The following is an 18,946-nucleotide window of genomic DNA, read 5'->3' on the forward strand; positions in this document are numbered from 1 at the left end:
CAGAAGACCTGTGGAATAATAATAATAATGTTGGTATTTTAAGTGCTTACTATGTGCCAAGCACTGTTCTAAGCGCTGGAGTAGATACCAGGTAATCAGGTTGTCCACGTAGGGCTCACAGTCTTCATCCCCATTTCACAGATGAGGTAACTGAGGCACATAGAAGTTAAGTGACTTGCCCAAGGTCACACAGCTGACAAGCGGAGGAGCCAGGATTAGAACCCCATGACCTCTGACTTCCAAGCCCAGACTCTTTTCCCTGAGCCACGCTGCTTCAGTCTCTGGAGAAAGAGGCTGTTCAGTAGGGATCTCTGCCCACCCTCTTGGCTCAAACAGAGGTCCCCATTCATTATAATAATTATTATTATTATGTTAATAACGATGATATTTGTTAAGTGCTTACTATGTGATGAACACTGTACTAAGTGCTGGGTTAGATGCAAGCAAACTGTGTTGGTCCCAGTGCCTGTTTCACATGGGACTCACAATCTTAATCCCCATTTTAAGGATGAGGTAACTGAGGCACAGAGACGATAAGCGATTCGCCCAGGGTCACACAGCAGACAAGTGGCAGAGCTGGGACTAGAACCCAGGTCCTTCCGACCCCCAGGCTTGTGCTCCATCCACTAGGCCCTGCTGTTTCTCTAGCCCGCGATGTTTCTTTGTTGGAGTCGTCTGTGCTCACATGGAAGGATTGTAGTTAGTTCAAGCTAACCAAGGGACATAAAGCTCTCCTGTACTGCATCTTCAGAGCCCTCCTGAAATCCCTTCTCCTCCTGGACATTTTCACCTTTTAATTTTCTTCTCCCCAGGTCATACTTTCCCATCCAACACCCAAGGACTTTTCTCCTCGCAGCCCCTAGTAGCATTTAGTTACTTACAAATTGATTCATTTACTCTTCAATTTAAGCACATACAATTTCACGTTGATAATAATGACAATAGTAATAATAACTGTAGCATTTGTTAAACATTGAATATGTACCAAGCATTGGCCTAAGCACTGGGATAGATACAAGATAGCCTAGTCGGTCCCAGTCCCTGACATATGGGGCTCACAGTCTAAGTATTGAATCCCCATTTTACAGATGAGGAAACTGAGGCAGAGAGCAGTTACCTTCTCACTGGAAATAATTTTGGGTCTGTCTCCCCATTAAATTGTAAAATTCTCATCAGCAGGGATTGTGTCTTTTACCTCTACTTCAACCTGAAATTACTGCATTAGCAGGACTTTATTTGTAATGTATATTCTTTATGGATAACAGTTCTCCTTGTTGGTTGTTACATAGATAATGTTTCTAGCCCCATGACCAATAAATGTGAATTTAATTAGAACATTATTTGTGGCTGAATGACAATTTCATAATGTTTGTATCAGTGCACACAAAATATTAATCATGTTGTTAAGTGCTTACTATGTGCTAGGCACTGTACTAACTGCTGGGGTGGATACAGGGAAATGGGGTCGGGCACAGTCTCTGCCCCACATGGGGCTCACAGTCTTAATCTCCATTTTACGGATGAGGTAACCGAGGCACAGAGAAGTTAAGGGACCGGTCCAAGGTCACCTGGCAATCAAGTGGCAGAGTCAGAATTAGAACCCAGGTCCTTCTGACTCTCAGGCCCGGGCTCTATCCACGAGGTCATGTTGCTTCTCACAAAATAAGTGCTATTCCTAAAGTACCCAAATGCTCTGCACATTGTTGTTTATTCTGATTTGTATAATATTAGTGTTCAACCTTGATTACTTAAATTCTATGTCATTTATGGTACTGTGCTGAAATATACCTGGCTCTGTCTGTTACGAAATCATTGTATTTGTGCATATTTTCTTTGTGTTTTTGCAAATTTTCAAAGTTTAATTTTTAATACAGAGTATGTAAAATATTAAAGGTCAATCAACAGAGAAAATCTTAGAAGCTATACATTTTAAGGTGACATTACAGTGAGACATTGAGATAAAAAGCATGGACTCTAACAACATACTTGAACAACATTTTTCTTCCCTCTGAAAATTATTCAGTAAACATGATTATTCGGGATTGGGATTTGAGACTCTACATTTGAAAATCTTCAGTGATACAGGAGAATTAATGAAGCATTTGTGAAGGGACAAGTGTGTTATTTTTAGAGCACACTTGAGAAACAGCTTGGCCTTGTGGGTGTCAGAGGACCTGGCTTCTAATCCTGGCCTGCTGTGTGACTTTGGGCAAGTCTCTTCATTTCTTTGGGCCACAGTTTCCTCTCCTGTAAAATGAGGATTCAGTACTTTTTCTCCCTCCTACTTAGACTGTGAGCCCCATGTGGGACAGGAATGGTGTCCAACCTGATTATCTTGTATCTATCCCAGAGCAAACCACATAGAAAGTACTTAACAAGTTATAATTACTAATTATTGCTATAGGGAGCATAAACTTAATTGAGGATTATGTTTCTGAGGAAAAATGCATTTGGTCCCAAATCTAAACCTGTCCAAACTAGTACTTAGCATTAATGCTTTTAGTGAGGGTTAGATCTTCAGGGGCTGGATTAACCTTTGGGAATCAGGGCTGGCTACCCCATCACCACATCCACCTCAGGAATGGGACATTTGAATATCCGGCTCATTGAGTGCTAACTCACTTGTTTCTGCCATCTTATTTCTGTTCCCCAAGCTATGATCACCCAAGTCTCAGCTGATTTTGCAGCTATTTAAGTATTGATTTGTGCCAGCTAAAATTGTCCTCTTTGTCTCCTATTTCCATCTATTCAATCTCTCCACTGCCCTTCCTGAGTCTCTTTGCCCATGGACGTTTCAGTGCTTCAAGATTTCAGATACACTGAGAGTATTGTACTTCTTGTCTCTGTTGGTCCTCCATTGAAATGTTCTCATATAAGCAAGCTTCTGGTCAGATTTGCTCAGTTGAATTTGATTTCTCTGTCACAGTACTGATCAATAAATAACATTTTCTGTGTACTTACTGTGTTCAGAGAATTGTACCAAACTCTTGGAAAGGTACAATTCAGTAGAGTTGGTAGACATGATCCCTGCCCACAAAGAGCTGTCAGTCTTAACTTTATTCAGATAAAAACATCATTTCACCTTGCTTTCCCGCTTTCCTATAAACCCCATGTGGGACAGAGACCTTTTCCTATATGATTATCCTGCATCTATCCCAGTGCTGAGCACAAGACATTTATCACCTGACAAATGCTTAACAAAAACAATTATTACTTGAACCGTTTTTCCTACACCATTTTAAATAAGAATCTCATTTAAAAGACCAGTAGTTTTTTTTAGCCCTCTGGAACATTAGCAAGGAATTCATTCAACTGTATTTATTAAGCACTTACAGTGTGAATAACACCGTACTAAGCACTTGAGTAATGCTCAAAACTTCTGGCAGAGCAATACAGCTCCAGCTCCTGATTTCCTTTGCTCCTCCTCATGGTGACCCTAGGATGGTTAGTGCAGGAATCCCATATGAATTTCATATCACATTGTTGTAGTTATGGTTATTACAGTGATTCTTAACCCAGACTCATCTCTATCTCACTGATTTCATCCCAGAATGATTTACTTTTTAACTCCCAAATTTACAAATTTGAAGGAGGTTTCTCAAATAAACAGATTAGGGAAAAAATGAAAGGAATGAAAATCTTTTTAAAATGTGATAAGGTTGGTATTTGTTAAGCGCTTACTATGTGCAGAGCACTGTTCTAAGCGCTGGGGTAGACATAGGGGAATCTGGTTGTCCCACGTGGGGCTCACAGTCTTAATTCCCATTTTACAGATGAGGGAACTGAGGCACAGAGAAGTTAAGTGACTTGCCCACAGTCACACAGCCAACAAGTGGCAGAGCTGGGATTCGAACTCATGAGCCCTGACTCCAAAGCCCGTGCTCTTTCCACTGAGCCACGCTGCTTCTCGTGGCTCAGTGGTCAAAGTGTGCAAAGTAGTGCAAAGTGTGCAAAATGTGCAAAGTAGTCAAGTACTGTAGCTATATGCTTTGTGAAGGTGATGGCCTAGTGGATAGATCAGGACATGGGAGTGGGAAAGACCAGGGCTTGAAACCCGGCTCTGTCACTTGTCTGTTGTATGACCTTGGAAAAGTCCCTTAACTTCTCTGTGCCTCAGTTCTCTCATCTGTTAATTGGGGGAAAAGATGGTGAGCTCCACATGGGGCATGGATTGGATTCAACCTGATTAGCTTGTAACTATTCCAGTGTTTAGTTCAGGCCCTTTCCATGAGAAGCAGCATGGCTTAGTCGAAAGAGCCCGGGCTTGAAAGTCAGAGGACGTGGGTTCTAATCTCGACTTTACTGCTTGTCTGCTGTGTGACCTTGGGCAAGCCACTTAACTTCTCTGAACCTCAGTTAGCTCATCTGTAGACTAGGAATTAAGATGTGAGCCCCACATGGCATAATCTGATTGTCTTGTATCTACCCCAGCGCTTAGAACAGTGCTTGCCACAGAGTAAGTACTTAACATCTACTCTTATTATTATAACGCTTAACAAATACCATAAAAATTAAATATGCAGCTGCCTATTTTAGCTGTATTAGAAAAAGACTACTACTTGTGGTGATTGATCAAGGTTGGCTTAGTGGAAAGAGCACGGGCTGGGGAATCCGAAGTCATGGGTTCTAATCCCAGCCCGGCCGCCTTGCTTATCCTGATCCTCTGTTGTTTATCAGGATCTTTTATTACCCATCCTGGGTTCCTGGACTAAGAGGATGTAATCAGAGAGGACAAAAATTAATCAGGGAGAGTTTCCTGTAGAAGGTAGGATTTCAGATGTCACTTCACTTCACGCTGCCTCAGTTACCTCATCTGTAAAATGGGGAATAAGACTGTGAGACCCATGTGGGACAACCTGATTACCTTGTATCTACCCCAGAGCTTAGAAGTGTTTGGCATATAGTAAGTGCTTAACAAATACCATCATCATCATTATTATTATCATCATGTCTTTATGTGGTCAAATATGAACTTTTAGAATTGTCGGTGTTGGTTTCCAAGAAGATTGGTTCTGTAAGTGGTGTTCAAGATAATCGCCAATAAAAGCGTCATTATGGCTTCAGAAACAATGATTATATTGTGCTATATTTTATTAGCTCCATGAATACAAGGGAGAAATGAGATCTGGTGAAAGTGGGTGGAACACATCCCTATTATTACCACTGAAACAATAGTTTCCCCATTGCCAATTTTGCTACTAATGAGTTCTCTCAAGATTACATTTGAAATCATTAGAGAGGGACTTGGGCTGTCTTCCCTTTAGTTTCATTTCAAGACTTCCTGTGTGCACAAAGAAGCTCAGATATATGAGACACATAAGGTGGCTGAATTTGGAACAAGGAAAGAAAATGATCTTCCATCTACTAGAAAGCAAAAATATTGAATGTTTGTTACTTTTGTATGTATGTGTGTGTGTGTGAATGAGAAAAATGACAGATGCGGTGACCTAAATGTTCATGCTGACTTTATTTCACTCCCTCTTTCATGTGCTCCTCCTGATGTCCTGTTGTTCATCAGGATCTTTTATTACCCATCCTGGCTTCCTGGACTAAGAAAATGTAATAAGAAGAGGACAAAAATTAATCGGGGAGAGTTTCCTGTAGAAGGTAGGATTTCAGAAGGACTTTGAAGGTGAGGACAGCTGAGATCTGCTATATTTAACTGTGGTGAGAATTTCAAGCAGGAGAAGAATACAATTAATCAGTGATATTTAATAAATCAGTCATAGTTACTGAAAGCTTACTATGTCCACAGCACTGTACTAAGATCTTGGAAGAGTACACTATAACAGAATTTGTAGACACATTCCCTTTCCCCAGTGAGCTTACAGTATAGAGATGAGTTTACAGTCTAGAGGAGCAAACAGTCTAGGGAGTACAAGGCCAAGTCATTCATTCATTCATTCATTCATTCATTCATTTATTCATTCATCCATTCATCCATTCAATCAGTTGTATTTACTGAGCACTTCTGTGTGCAGAACGCTGTACTAAATGTTTGGAAAGTACAATTCAGCTGCAAATACAGACAATCCCTGCCCACAATGGGCTCAAAGTTCAAGAAAAAAATCCACAGCCAGTCAAACAATGTGTTGGGGAAATCAGAGAGGGTGAGTTTTTGTGTAAAGAGAAGAGAGTGGGTACATAAAAACTACTGAAAGTAATTAAGTTCCAGTGTTCAGGAGATTTTTCTCGATGCAGAGAGACATGGGTAAGCACTGGAGAGTTCTGAGCACTGAAAACTTCTTATGGGCAAGGACTGTATCTACCAACTGTGTTTTTGTAATCCCTTAAACTGTTAGTATAGTGTACTGTGCTCTGCACATAATAGGTGCTCAATAAATGCCAATGATTGATTGCTTGGTGAGATATAAACAGAACAAGGTTTTAGAAAGTTGATCAAAGTATCAGAGTGAAGTGTAGACTGGAGGTGGAAGAAGCTGTAAGACTGTAAACCCTCAAGATGTGTGAAATCAAATAGGATTTTGGTACCTAAATACTGAGCTCAGTAGAAAGATTGCCTGCTTACTATCATTTATCCCAAAAAGCTCTTGTTTTTGTTTAGTTGTGTGTGTGTTTTTTTTTTCCCCTAAACAGCATCCCTATATTGCTAATTCAAGTTTGGTTTGTAATCTTCAAAGACGCTTAGCATTTTCTGTCTTAGTTACACGTAACACTTCTTCCCCATCTTAGGTACATAGTGTTTTGTGTTTTTTTTTCCTCCTAAGTGTACTCTCTTGAGCTTGTCTTTATTGATTGAGAATGACACCTCAGAAAACCTTTGTTAGCTCATGAAGTAGTTTCTAGGTATCACTTTTCCACAGAAAGACGTTTATATCTTTCTGTGCCTTTTACTCACCAACCATGAATATATTAGCTCTATTTACTAAAGAAATACCTATAATTCTAACACATCTTTTTGTTTGCAACATTCATTCATTTCAGTAGGAACTACATGGGTGAAAAAAAACTGGAGAATGGATTTTAATTGGATAACTTAAAAGACTAAAATTATTCTCAGTGAAAAGTCTTGTAGTATTTCACTTGTCACATCATTAAGATAAATTTAGAATTATAATTCCTGGAGCCAAAAAAAAATGTGCTTAGTGTTATGCTTTACCTTCCATTTATTCTCAAATGCTAGGTGGATGTGGAAATAAAGTAACTTAGGAAACAGCACACACAAAGCTCAGGAAATTGAGTTAATGGCTCCATCTCGATGCTTTTGTAAACTTTCTTTGAAAACTAAAATGAATATGCATGAGAGAATACAGGGTTAGAGAATCACTGAAATGATGATTTCTTAGCAATTCTTGATCAGAATTGTATTTATTTGCATTTCTGTACTCAGAAAAAAATTTAAATTTTGAAATCATTTGGGAAAGAATCTTTCTCCCACTTAGTTTCTAGATAATGTTTCCCTTTCTTTATACTCCCTTCTGCATCACCCTGACTTGCTCCCTTTATTCATCCTCCCTCCCAGGCCCAAAAATACATAATTTATTTATTCATATTAATGCCTCTAGACTAGAAGCTCATTGTGTATGGGAAGGTGTCTGGTACATTTCTATCTTGTACTCTTCCAAGTGGTTAATACAGTGCTGTGCCCAAAGTAAGTGCTTAATAAATATGGAGATTGTTTAGTTGATGAACCAATTGGAAATTTTCATACAAAAAGTAATTTAATTAATCAGAAAGAGAAAACTGTGCTGATGGCAAACAGAAACCTGAGATGCTTTTCCACTGCAATTATAACTATAAAATGACATATACTGGGGGAAAAATAATAAACTTACAAAGCTAAAGGTCAAATGAAATATTACAAGGGAGTCAACAATTCCAGAACAAAACTGAACTGGAACTTCAAAAGAACGGAAGATGGAATTATGCAAGCTTTTAACCCTAAACAAACTTTGGAACCAAGGCCATGACTGACTTGAAAATCAGTTGATTTTCAGTTATATTTTTGAGTTAGTAATGGGAGTATTTATCCTTGTAGAAGCAGCATGACTTAATAGAAAAAGCACTGTCTTGGGAGTCAGAGGGCTTGGGTTTTAATCCCGATTCCTCCACTTATCAGCTGTGTGACTTAACTTCTCTGTGCCTCAGTTACCTCATCTGTAAAATGGTGATTAAGACTGTAAGCCCCATATGGGACAACCTGATTACCCTGTATCTACCCCAGGGTTTAGAACAGTGCTTGGCACATAGTAAGCACTTAACAAATATCTTCATTATTATTATTCTAGCAGCATTATTTTGTAGAAAAAAGGGTGTAGTAATAAATGTGTTTATTGAGCACCTCTTGTATGCAAACCACTGTATTAAACATTGGGAAAAATAAAAAGGTGAGATTAGATACAGTCACTGGCTCTCCAAGGTGCTCACAATCAAAGGAGAAGGGGGTAGAAGATTTTAGCAACAGATGAAAAGATCTTCAAAAGCCATTCTGCTGTGAGGTCTTCTCTTTAATTCGACAGGCTTCCAGTCCCAAGGCTGTTGCTGGATTTTAGGGACTGAGAAGGAATGACTTGAAGTAAGAATTGTGATTACTGTCTTGATATTTATTGCCCCTTGATGACTCAACCTCAATCTATGATAAATATCTGAGAGCTGTTTAATGAGCCAGATTATTATTACTCCTGCAATAAAGAAGAGGGAGCTCAAGACCTGAGAATGCCACAAGAGAAGGCAGGGAAAAAGAGGAGAAGATTCAGAAGATGCCAAGATGTGTTTGTGATAATTGTTGGCTGGAGAGAGGTCACAAATAGGCTTGAAACTATGGGACCACATTGCTAGTATTCACTAAGACATTGCTCCAGTGTTTTATTTTCCAACTGAGCAACAACGATTTACTGCAGCTTCCGGATATGTAGAATGTTAAAACGAAGGAGTACATTTGGACCAAATAAAATGTTCACTGGTTTCATCCCGGTGGAATCTAGCACATTACTGAATTCCAAATCAGTTAATCGATCCTATTGAATTCTTACTGTGTGCAGAGTACTTGTAGTAAGTGCTTGGGAGTGTGTAATATAACAGAGGTGGTAGATATGTTTCTTGCCCACAAAGAGCTTATAGTCTAGAGAGGAAGACAGACATTAAAATAAATTACAGATGTGTACATAAGTGGGGTTGAGGGTGTGAATAAATGGTATAAATCCAAAGGCAAGGCCGACGCCAAAGTGAGTGGGCGAAGAGTACTTGAGGCTTTGGTTGATGATGGCTTCTTGGGGGAGATGTGATTTTAATAAGGCTTTGAAGATGGAGAGGAAGATCCTATATTGGATGTGAAGTGGGAGGGCATTCCAGGCCAGAGGCAGGATATGGGGGAACAGTTGGCAGCGAGATCGACCAGATGGAGGTACGATGATTAGGTTGATGTCGGGGAGCAACGTGGGTAGACTCGGTTGCATTAAGAAATTAGTGAGCTAAGGAAGGAGGGGGCAAGATGATTGAATGTTTTAAAACCAATAATAAGGACTTGCTGTTTAATGCAGAGGTGCTCATTTTAATACTGGACAAAACGTTCAAAAACTGCCGCCTATTCAAGAGTTTAATGAGGGCCCGAGATCATGTGATATCTCCTCCTAGTGACTAGTTATTCCATTTTTATTTCTCTCTTTTTATCCTAGGAAACTGCACTACCATGTTGAGAAAAAGAGAGAAATAAAAACAGAATAACTAGTCACCTGAGCCCCACATTGCAATAGCTTAGTAAGTTATTGATGGAAATGTAATTTGGACTGATTAGCTTGTGTCTATCCCAGAGTTTACTGCAGTGCCTGGCACATAGTAAGTGCTTAACAAATACCATTTAAAAAGTCACAACTCCTCTGTGCCTCAGTTATTTCATCTGTAAAATCTGTAAAATGTGGCACTGGGACTGTTTCCAACAAGATTACCTCCTATCTACCCCAGAGATTAGTTCAGTGCCTGGCTTATAGAAAGCTCTTAACAAATGCCATTGAAAAAACCATAGGCAAGATCTATAATAATAATAATAATAATGTTGATATTTGTTAAGCACTTACTGTGTGCCAAGCTCTGTTCTAAGCGTTGGGGTAGATACAAGGTAATCAGGGTGTCTCATGTGGGGCTCACAATCATGATCCCCATTTTGCAGATGAGTTAACTGAGGCACAGAGAAGTTAAGTGACTTTCCCAAAGTCACACAGCTGATAGGTGGCAGAGGCAGGATTAGAACTCATGACCTCTGACTCCCAAGCCCTTGTTCTTTCCACTAAGCGACGCTGTACAGCATTTGAGGAAAATATCAGCCTGCATGAAGGACATGGCACTGTGGTCTTACACAGGTAGAAGCAGGGGAGAAAAATTAGTCTTTTCACTCCAAACCCCACTCTAGGCAGTAAGCTTGTTCTTAGCATGGAACATGTCTGCAGATTCTGCTGTATTGTACTCTCCCGAGCACTTAATACAGTACTCTGCATGTATATAATAAGCTCTCAATAAATACCACTGATTGATCGGCTGATGTGGGGCTGTCTTCCAGGATCAAGTCACTGAAAATGAATAGTGCTGGTGATGCAGTTGGTAGCCACACCCAGGAAGAAAGTCGGTTGTTCTTCCTCTGGTGGTTGTACCATTCATCAAGTAGTATTAATTGGGTGCTTACTATGTGCAGAGCACTGTACTAAGCACCTGGAATGAACAATTCGGCAACAGGTAGAGAAATTCCCTGCCCATTGACGGGCTTAGTGTCTAAATGTACCACTTCCCAGCTGTAAATATAGCCAGGCACAATCCCTTTGCCAAAGTTTAATACGTGCTTCGAGGGGGTCAGGAAGCACTTTTCACTTCAATTGAGGTTGGTTTTGCTGAAGGGGCAAAATCAGTTTGGGGAAGATTCTTAGATTCATTTTGGCTTCAGGAAAGACAAATGAAACCAAATCAACTCTTGTGGAGTTCCATCTCCACGTTTGGTAATTGGTCAGTGCCTACCAACCCTATTGTATTGTACTCTTCCAAGTGCATAGAACAGTGCTCCACTTACAGTAACTGCTCAGTAAGGACCATTGATTGATTGATTCATCCTCTTGCACACTATTTCTGCTTTTTTATGGTGTTTGTTAAACCCTTACTACGTGCCAGGCAGGGTACTGAGCTCAGGAGGAGATACAACATATCGTGTTGGATACAGTCTATGTCCCACATGGGGCTAACAGTCTTGATCCCCATTTTACAGATGAGGTAACTGAGGCACAGAGTGGTTAAGTGACTTCCTCAAGTTCACACAGCAGACAGGGGTGAGATCTTTTGGGTTAAGAATATTGCTCTTACTAAAACCTTTTACACTTAATTGCAGGAGACGAAGTTTTTATGGATGTTCCCTGTCACTCACTAGATTATTGTCTACTTAAGGACACAATTTTATCTTATTGGTCTTTTCTAATATCCTTGTATCCTAGTTCTTTGCAGCGTGAGATTTGCATCCTTGAAAAATCTCGCATTAAGGAGAATCTGTGTTCTAGAGCACCATTCTATGTTTCTAGATCCTCTAGACTGTAAAACTCATTGTAGGCAGGGAATCTACCCTTCTTTCAATGGGCTCAAGCAAACAATTCTCAGGGGATCCCAAACTATGGTGATAAAATAGACTCACTGCCAATGTCTGTGGTCGGATTGAGAACAATAATAATAATGATGTTGATATTTGTTAAGCACTTAATGATAATAATAATAATAATGTTGGTATTTGTTAAGCGCTTACTAGTGCAGAGCACTGTTCTAAGTGCTGAGGTAGATACAGGGGAATGAGGTTGTCCCACGTGAGGCTGACAGTCTTCATCCTCATTTTACAGATGAAGGAACTGAGGTCCAGAGAAGTGAAGTGACTTGCCCACAGTCACACAGCTGACAAGGGGCAGAGCTGGGATTCAAACTCATGACCTCTGACTCCCAAGCCCAGGCTCGTTTCCACTGAGCCACGTTGCTTCCCTGAATGAAATTAGGAATGTTTATAACTTTCAGCAACATGTAGTTTAGGTATTATTTTACTCATCATTTGTTCTCCTTGAATAGCACAGCAAATGAACATTTTGACTTGCGCCCTTGGTTGCATTATGAGGGGTGCTTTGTAGTTTCCAAATATGCTCCTTAATTGGACACCTTTCTGAGCAATTACTTCGCTGATATTTGATGAAACTAGCAACTGCTGGGTGGAGTCCAGCATAGGTATAAAGCTTTGAAAGATATGATCTAAAATGTATTAGCATCTATTCCATTAAAACTTACTGCCAATAATCTCCTTTGCCAAGTAGTAAAGGACCGAGTGTAAAACACCTTTAGTCATCATATTGTGTGTAGAACATAGTGCTTTAAATGAGAGAGGAAGTAAATAACATTTTAAAATGGAAATAATTATTCCTGTCTAAGTTTCAATACTAACCCTACATCAAAAGCATGCTAAGCAAATAACTTCAAAAGTGTACAAATCAGGTAAGGTGACAAGAAAACCCATCAGCTTTGTATTCAGATCCCAGAAACCAATCCTATAGCTGTCCTACCTTGTCAAGTAAAATAAATTTCCCCCTTCTTATCTGAGTATGTATTTAAGTCGAAATTCAATTGACTTTCCATTGTCTTACACTATTCCTCTAGATTCAGCTGTGTCCTTCAGGAATTCCTTATTCTCCTAAGCACTTAGTCTATGTAAATAACTGTTATTTCTCCATTTTAGGGATGATTCTTCAGGTGAATTTAGGGAAATAAAACTAAACTCTAAGCCCATTGTGGATAGAGAACACATCCACCAACTCTGTTGCACTGTACTTTTCCAAGGACTAAGTAAAGTGCTCTGCACACAGTAAGTGATCAGTAAACATCAGTGATTGATTGATGGATGAAATTTAAATAAATTTACAAATAGAATCCCAAAATCTTCAGGCCCAAACAATTTTTATTTGTCCGGCTTCAAGCTTCCACTCCACCGATTCTTTTAACTCCTATTCTTCGGTGGCTGGCAATGTGAAAGAAACTTTAATCTATTTAAAGTCGATTATTAAATTGTCCTTAAAATGTAGGATTAGGAGGCTCAAAGAAGGACAGATAAATGAACTAGTGACCTGTGGCTAGCTCTCCTCAATGGTACAGTGGTCTGCACACAGTAATTTATCACTGATTGATTACAGAGGGATTTTAGCAAGGCATGTTCTCAGAGTTACATAGTGAGAAACCTTAAAGGTGGCAAAAACCGAAAATCCTTACTGTCGGTTGTGAAGCACTCAGTCGGCACTCCTACTTCGATCTTACAAATCTGATTCAATAATATTTATTGAGTGCTTACTATGTGCAGAGCACTGTACTAAGCGCTTGTACTATGCTGATGTCCTACTACAATTCAGTCCACACCCTATAGTCCTCTATTATATTCCGTCTCTTCTATCTCCTTTTATCCATGTCCAGTCTCTGACTCCTCGCCAACATCCTCTTTTATAACAGACAGGTGACCACCCTCTCCGTCTTCAAATCCCTCCTAAACTCACTTCTCCTTCAGCGTGGTCAGTGGAAAGAGCCCGAGTTTGGGAGTCAGAGGTCATGGGTTCGAATCCCAGCTCTGCCCCTTGTCAGCTGTGTGACTGTGGGCAAGTCACTTCACTTCTCTGGGCCTAGTTCCCTCACCTGTAAAATGGAGATTAACTGTGAGCCTCACGTGGGACAACCTGATTACCCTGTATCTACCCCAGGGCTTAGAACAGTGTTCTGCACATAGTAAGCGCTAACAAATACCAACATTATTATTATTATTATTACAGTGCTCTGCACATAGTAAGCACTCAGTAAATACTAAGTAAATACTAAGAGGCGTTCCCAGACTGAGCTCCTCTTCTCCCTCTACTCCCTCTGCCATCCCCCCTTTTCCTCTCCGCAGCTTAACCCTCTTTTTCCCCTTTTCCCTCTGCTCCTCCACCTCTCCCTTCCCATCCCCACAGCACTGTACTCGTCCGCTCAACTGTATATATTTTCGTTACCCTATTTATTTTGTTAATGAATTGTACATCGCCTTGATTCTATTTAGTTGCCATTGTTTTTACAAGATGTTCTTCCCCTTGACTCTATTTATCGCCATTGTTCTTGTCTGTCCGTCTCCCCCGATTAGACCGTAAGCCCGTCAAACGGCAGGGACTGTCTCTATCTGTTGCCGACTTGTTCATCCCAAGTGCTTAGTACAGTGCTCTGCACATAGTAAGCGCTCAATAAATACTATTGAATGAATGAATGAATACTATTGAATGAATTCATTAAGGAATCTTGGTCTTTCTAGCCATCCCATACAGGGTTAGGAACTCACTGTCAATAACCTTTTATCTCTTTTTTTTTTTTTCTCTTGTGCTCTAATAATGATAAAAATAGTCATAATGATGATGATAATAATGATACCAATGATAAAAAGGCAGTTGATGGGTGTTCAATATGAACTGAGCACCATACTAAACAGTGTGATAAATACAAGATAATCTGGTTGGACGCAGTCTCTGTCCCTCATTGCCCTAGGTCACACAGCAGGTCAGGTGCAGAGGCCAGATCCTCTGACTCCCAAGATTTGCTCTTTCCACTAGGCCACGCTGCTTCAAGTGATGTTTGAATATATTAGACCATCATTGGAAAAGTTACGGAAGAATGATGGCACAGCCAAAACTGGGAAAATGGATGCTAAAGAAGATCTTCATCACAAATTTCCTTCAAGTCTTTTTTTAAAAGAAATGACACTGTTGGAAACAGGATGTTGTGCTATATCGAACATTGACCTTAACCGGGATTTTAGTGCTGTTTATGTTTTCTTATCCTGTCTTTGGTTCCCTCAACCTTTTTTCCTAGGTCTACCTAAGTATCAACCTCTACCCCTGTTTCTCTCCAACTTCTCCACATCTCTTTGAAGTTGTAAAACTCACCCTCCAACACAATCTTCCATAATAGAACTGCCCAAAATGAGAGCATATCAGAAGGAATCCTTTGCATTCAGAATGTCACAGTACTGATATATAATCACAGGATTATGCAAGTTCTCTTGATGAATTTCCTTCTCCAGCATGAATTGCATTTAAATATCATTCTTACTGTCAACACTCAATTCTTTGTGTTCACTGGGGCCAGGGAAAGCAGGGATTATTTAAATCCTTTGATAATCCCCCAGCCTCATTTTATCCAATAGCTGTCATCATGACTCTGTTTTATCAGAGTGGAACACACAGAAAAATGGACTGATTTAGGTTTTAATTTATCTCCTTGTGTCTGTCCACAGTCTCTTGGAATAAGTAATGAGGACAGAAATGCCGAAAGATGGCCAGCAGAAAGGAAAAGAAGGGAAGCTAAGAGACTGGTGAAAGAACCTACAGGTTGGTTGTAGCAATGATAATCATTTTAAATGATCACTTTGTGCAAAGCACTGTCCTAAGTGCTGGAAGCAAATAGAATAGAATAGAAATGCTGCTGGCAATTTGAATCCTTGTCCTTCAGGGGCTCACAAAAAAAGAGCACATGACTGAGGCTTAGGGTATCTGGGTTTTTACCCAGGCTCTACCACTTGCCTCCTGGGAACTTCCTAGAATTTAAGCTTCTTGTGGGCAGGAAAGATGTCTACCAACTTTGTTATAATGTACTCTCCCAAGTGCCTAGTACAGTACTTTGCACACAGCAAGATGCAGTGTGGTCTAGTGGACTGAGCATCTATGGGAGTCAGAGGACCCAGGTTCTAATCCCAGCTCCACTATTTGTCTACTCAGTGACCTTGGATAAAACATTTAACTTCTCTGAGCCTCAGTTACCTCATCTGTAAAATGGGGATTAAGACTGTGAGCCCCATGTGGGAGAAGGACTCTGTCCAACCTGATTAACCTCTATCTACCCCAGATAGTAAGTGCTTAACAAATACCATTAAATAAACATGAGTGATTGATGGATTGAAATTCAGAATGTCTCTTAACTTCTCTCTGTCTCAATTTCCTCACCTGTAAAATGGGGTTAAATACCCATTCTCCTTCCCTTAGCCTGTGAGTCCCAAGCAGGGCAGTGAATTTGTTCGATGTGATCGTATTGTATCTCCTTTGGCATTTGGCCTGTAATATCCAGGGCAAACGTGGAAGAGGCAGACCAGCAACTAGATGTATAGAGACCATAACAATGAAGAACCATTAGAAAGGTTACGGTTTATGGCAGAGGACAGGATGTTCTGGAGAAAGTATATCCATGGAGTCACTTTAAATTGGAAACGACTCGACAGCACTTAATAATAATAAGTAATCAAAGTATTTGTCAAGCGTGGGCAAGGAACATGTCTATGAACTCTGTTCTATTGAACTCTTCCAAGTGCTTAATGCAGTGCTCTGCACACAGTGAGTGCTCAATAAATATAAGCTATTGACTGAAGTGTGAAGCACTGATTGAAACCCTAGAGCAGTTAGAAGTTAATCAGGTTGGACACAGCCTCTGTCTCACATGGATGTTACAGTCTAAGGAAGAGAGAGAAAAACTGTTGATTTTCCATCTAATAGTTGAGGAAATTAAAGTACAGAAAAGTTGTAACTTGCCCAAGGTCACACAGCAAGCAAGTGGTGGAGGTGGAATTAGGACCCAAGTTCTCTGACTCGCGGGCCCTGTTCTTTCCCCTAGGCCACACTGTTTCTTGTACTTAAATATCACCGTTATTATATATATATATATATATATATTAAATACCAACATTATTATTATTATTATTATGGACTACTAATCAGATCCATAAAGGCTCTATGACTGGGAATTTATTTATTTTGATGCCTGTTTACTTGTATTGATGTCTTGAGGCCTGTTAATTTGTACCGATGCCTGTTGCCCCCACCCCCTTAGACTGGGTGCTCGTTGTGAGCAGAGATTGTCTCTCTTTATTGCTGTATTGTGCTTTCCCCAGCACTTAGTACAGAGCTCTGCACACAGTCAGTGCTCAACAAATGTGATTGAATGAATGAATCTTTAATTAGAATATAGCTGGATGAGTTCTGGCATGGTGCCGAAAAGATGGTCTGAGTCCCAGTGAAATTGCGAACATCATCCACTGTTCTGATTAGACTGATTCAGTCCAGCTGAATAGAGTCCCAGAGAGCAGAATTCATGTCTGGCTGCAGAAAGCTTAAACATGGATTCAGGGACATTTGGTCTCACGAGGTATGAAAACAGGTCCCGATTTCCTTAACTTTCCAAGGGCACCTCACATGGTTTAGATAGATTTTATATCCTCTGCTAGGGACAATCCAGATTTCATACGAACACTCTTTTTGCAGTCACATGTTCATCGGTTTGATAGAATTTATATGTGCACCACTGAAAATATGTTCTCAAGAGAGTAATCGAATGATCTGAAAGCACGTGATCAAATTTGTGCCAAGCAGCTTGATTGCTTTACCGATTTAGTAAATTAGCCAAAGAAGGGAATGCAGCAGGTGTCTGTATTTTGCAAAATCATTTACACCTGAAAAATGAGCATCTTGTGAAATCTTTCTGCATTAATCCAAATTGGTTTGTGAATTAGCTCATTGGCATAGAGAGAGAGAGCCGGCTGAGAGCCTGAAAACAGGGCAGAGAGACAAATAGGGTGGAAATTAAAGCAGGAGGAGAGCCTTAGATCTGCCATATTCTGGTGGTCATTGAAATCTGGCATGGCATCTTTGCTTGGTCAGTGTTTCATCTGAATTGGATTTTCTCACTTACCTTGCATTTTAATCCACATGTACTAAAAGATAAATTTTGTCTACCTGGAACAGTTCTTGCTTCGTGAGTGAAGTGTTATTCATTCATTCATTCATTCAATAGTATTTATTGAGCACTTACTATATGCAGAGCACTGTACTAAGCGCTTATTAGTGACAAGCTAATTCTAAACTATTCTCTAGCTCCTTCCCGAGTTTATCCCTGTCAAACCAACACTGGACTAAAACAACTTTCTTTATGCCACACACAACCATTCCACTTGAATTTTGGGAAAATAATAAATTCTTCACTTCCCTCTCAGGAATATCTATAGTTTTAGTTCAGCGAAGACTTCTCTCTCTCTCTCATATATAATATATAATTATATTATTTACAATATAATTATATAATCTATAATTGATTATAATTTATAATCAAATAATTATAATTACATATTATTAATCATATAATCATAATGAGTATTATGTTATAATTATATAATATCTATATATTTGATATATAAATCTTTGGTAGCTCAAATAAAATAGACATTTAGACATAGACATAGAAATTTAGAAATAGACTTGTTAGATGGCAGTAAAATAAACCACTCTGAAGGAGTTTCCACCTGAAGAAATGATTTAGTGGATAGGTAATTGGAATATCTAATTCTAATTCTTATTGGATCTGATTTTATTCTAATTGGATCTGGATGGAAGATCTAGGTTGCACTCATGGCTTCAACATTAATTCAATTTGTGCCTCTGTTTATTCCTTCTTCAGATCCTCAAAAAAATAATGTTCCTTGAGTTCCAGGGTAGGCAGACCCCGATGCTAAATGTTATCTCTCCTGTATTGTCTTCCAACACTTCTCAAGATAGTTAAGATTATTATCTTAAGGGTTAGTAGGTGCTTGGAGGAAGTAATAATGATATTATCTTGAATTTCTATTGCATCCAGCAACCCTAGGAGACAGCTAAGAGTTCAGAATTTTTATTACCAATTTACATTCAGGGAAATAAAGATTCCACATGGGTCTACACTAGCCACTTGAACAAGAACTACACTGGCAATATTTAACTAGAAATAGAGACAGTAAATAGCCTTGCATAAAATCTCATTTTAGCCATTTGAAATGACAGCTGATGAATGTGATTTTTAATCATATAATGAAATTTAAATTATTTTGCAATACCAACGCAGAAGGTACTTTTTGGTAATCATTGTGCACTGCTTTTCAAGGCTCGGAATTATCTGTGCATAG

The sequence above is a fragment of the Ornithorhynchus anatinus genome, chromosome X1, assembly GCF_004115215.2.
Source record: "Ornithorhynchus anatinus isolate Pmale09 chromosome X1, mOrnAna1.pri.v4, whole genome shotgun sequence".
Classification (NCBI taxonomy): domain Eukaryota; kingdom Metazoa; phylum Chordata; class Mammalia; order Monotremata; family Ornithorhynchidae; genus Ornithorhynchus; species Ornithorhynchus anatinus.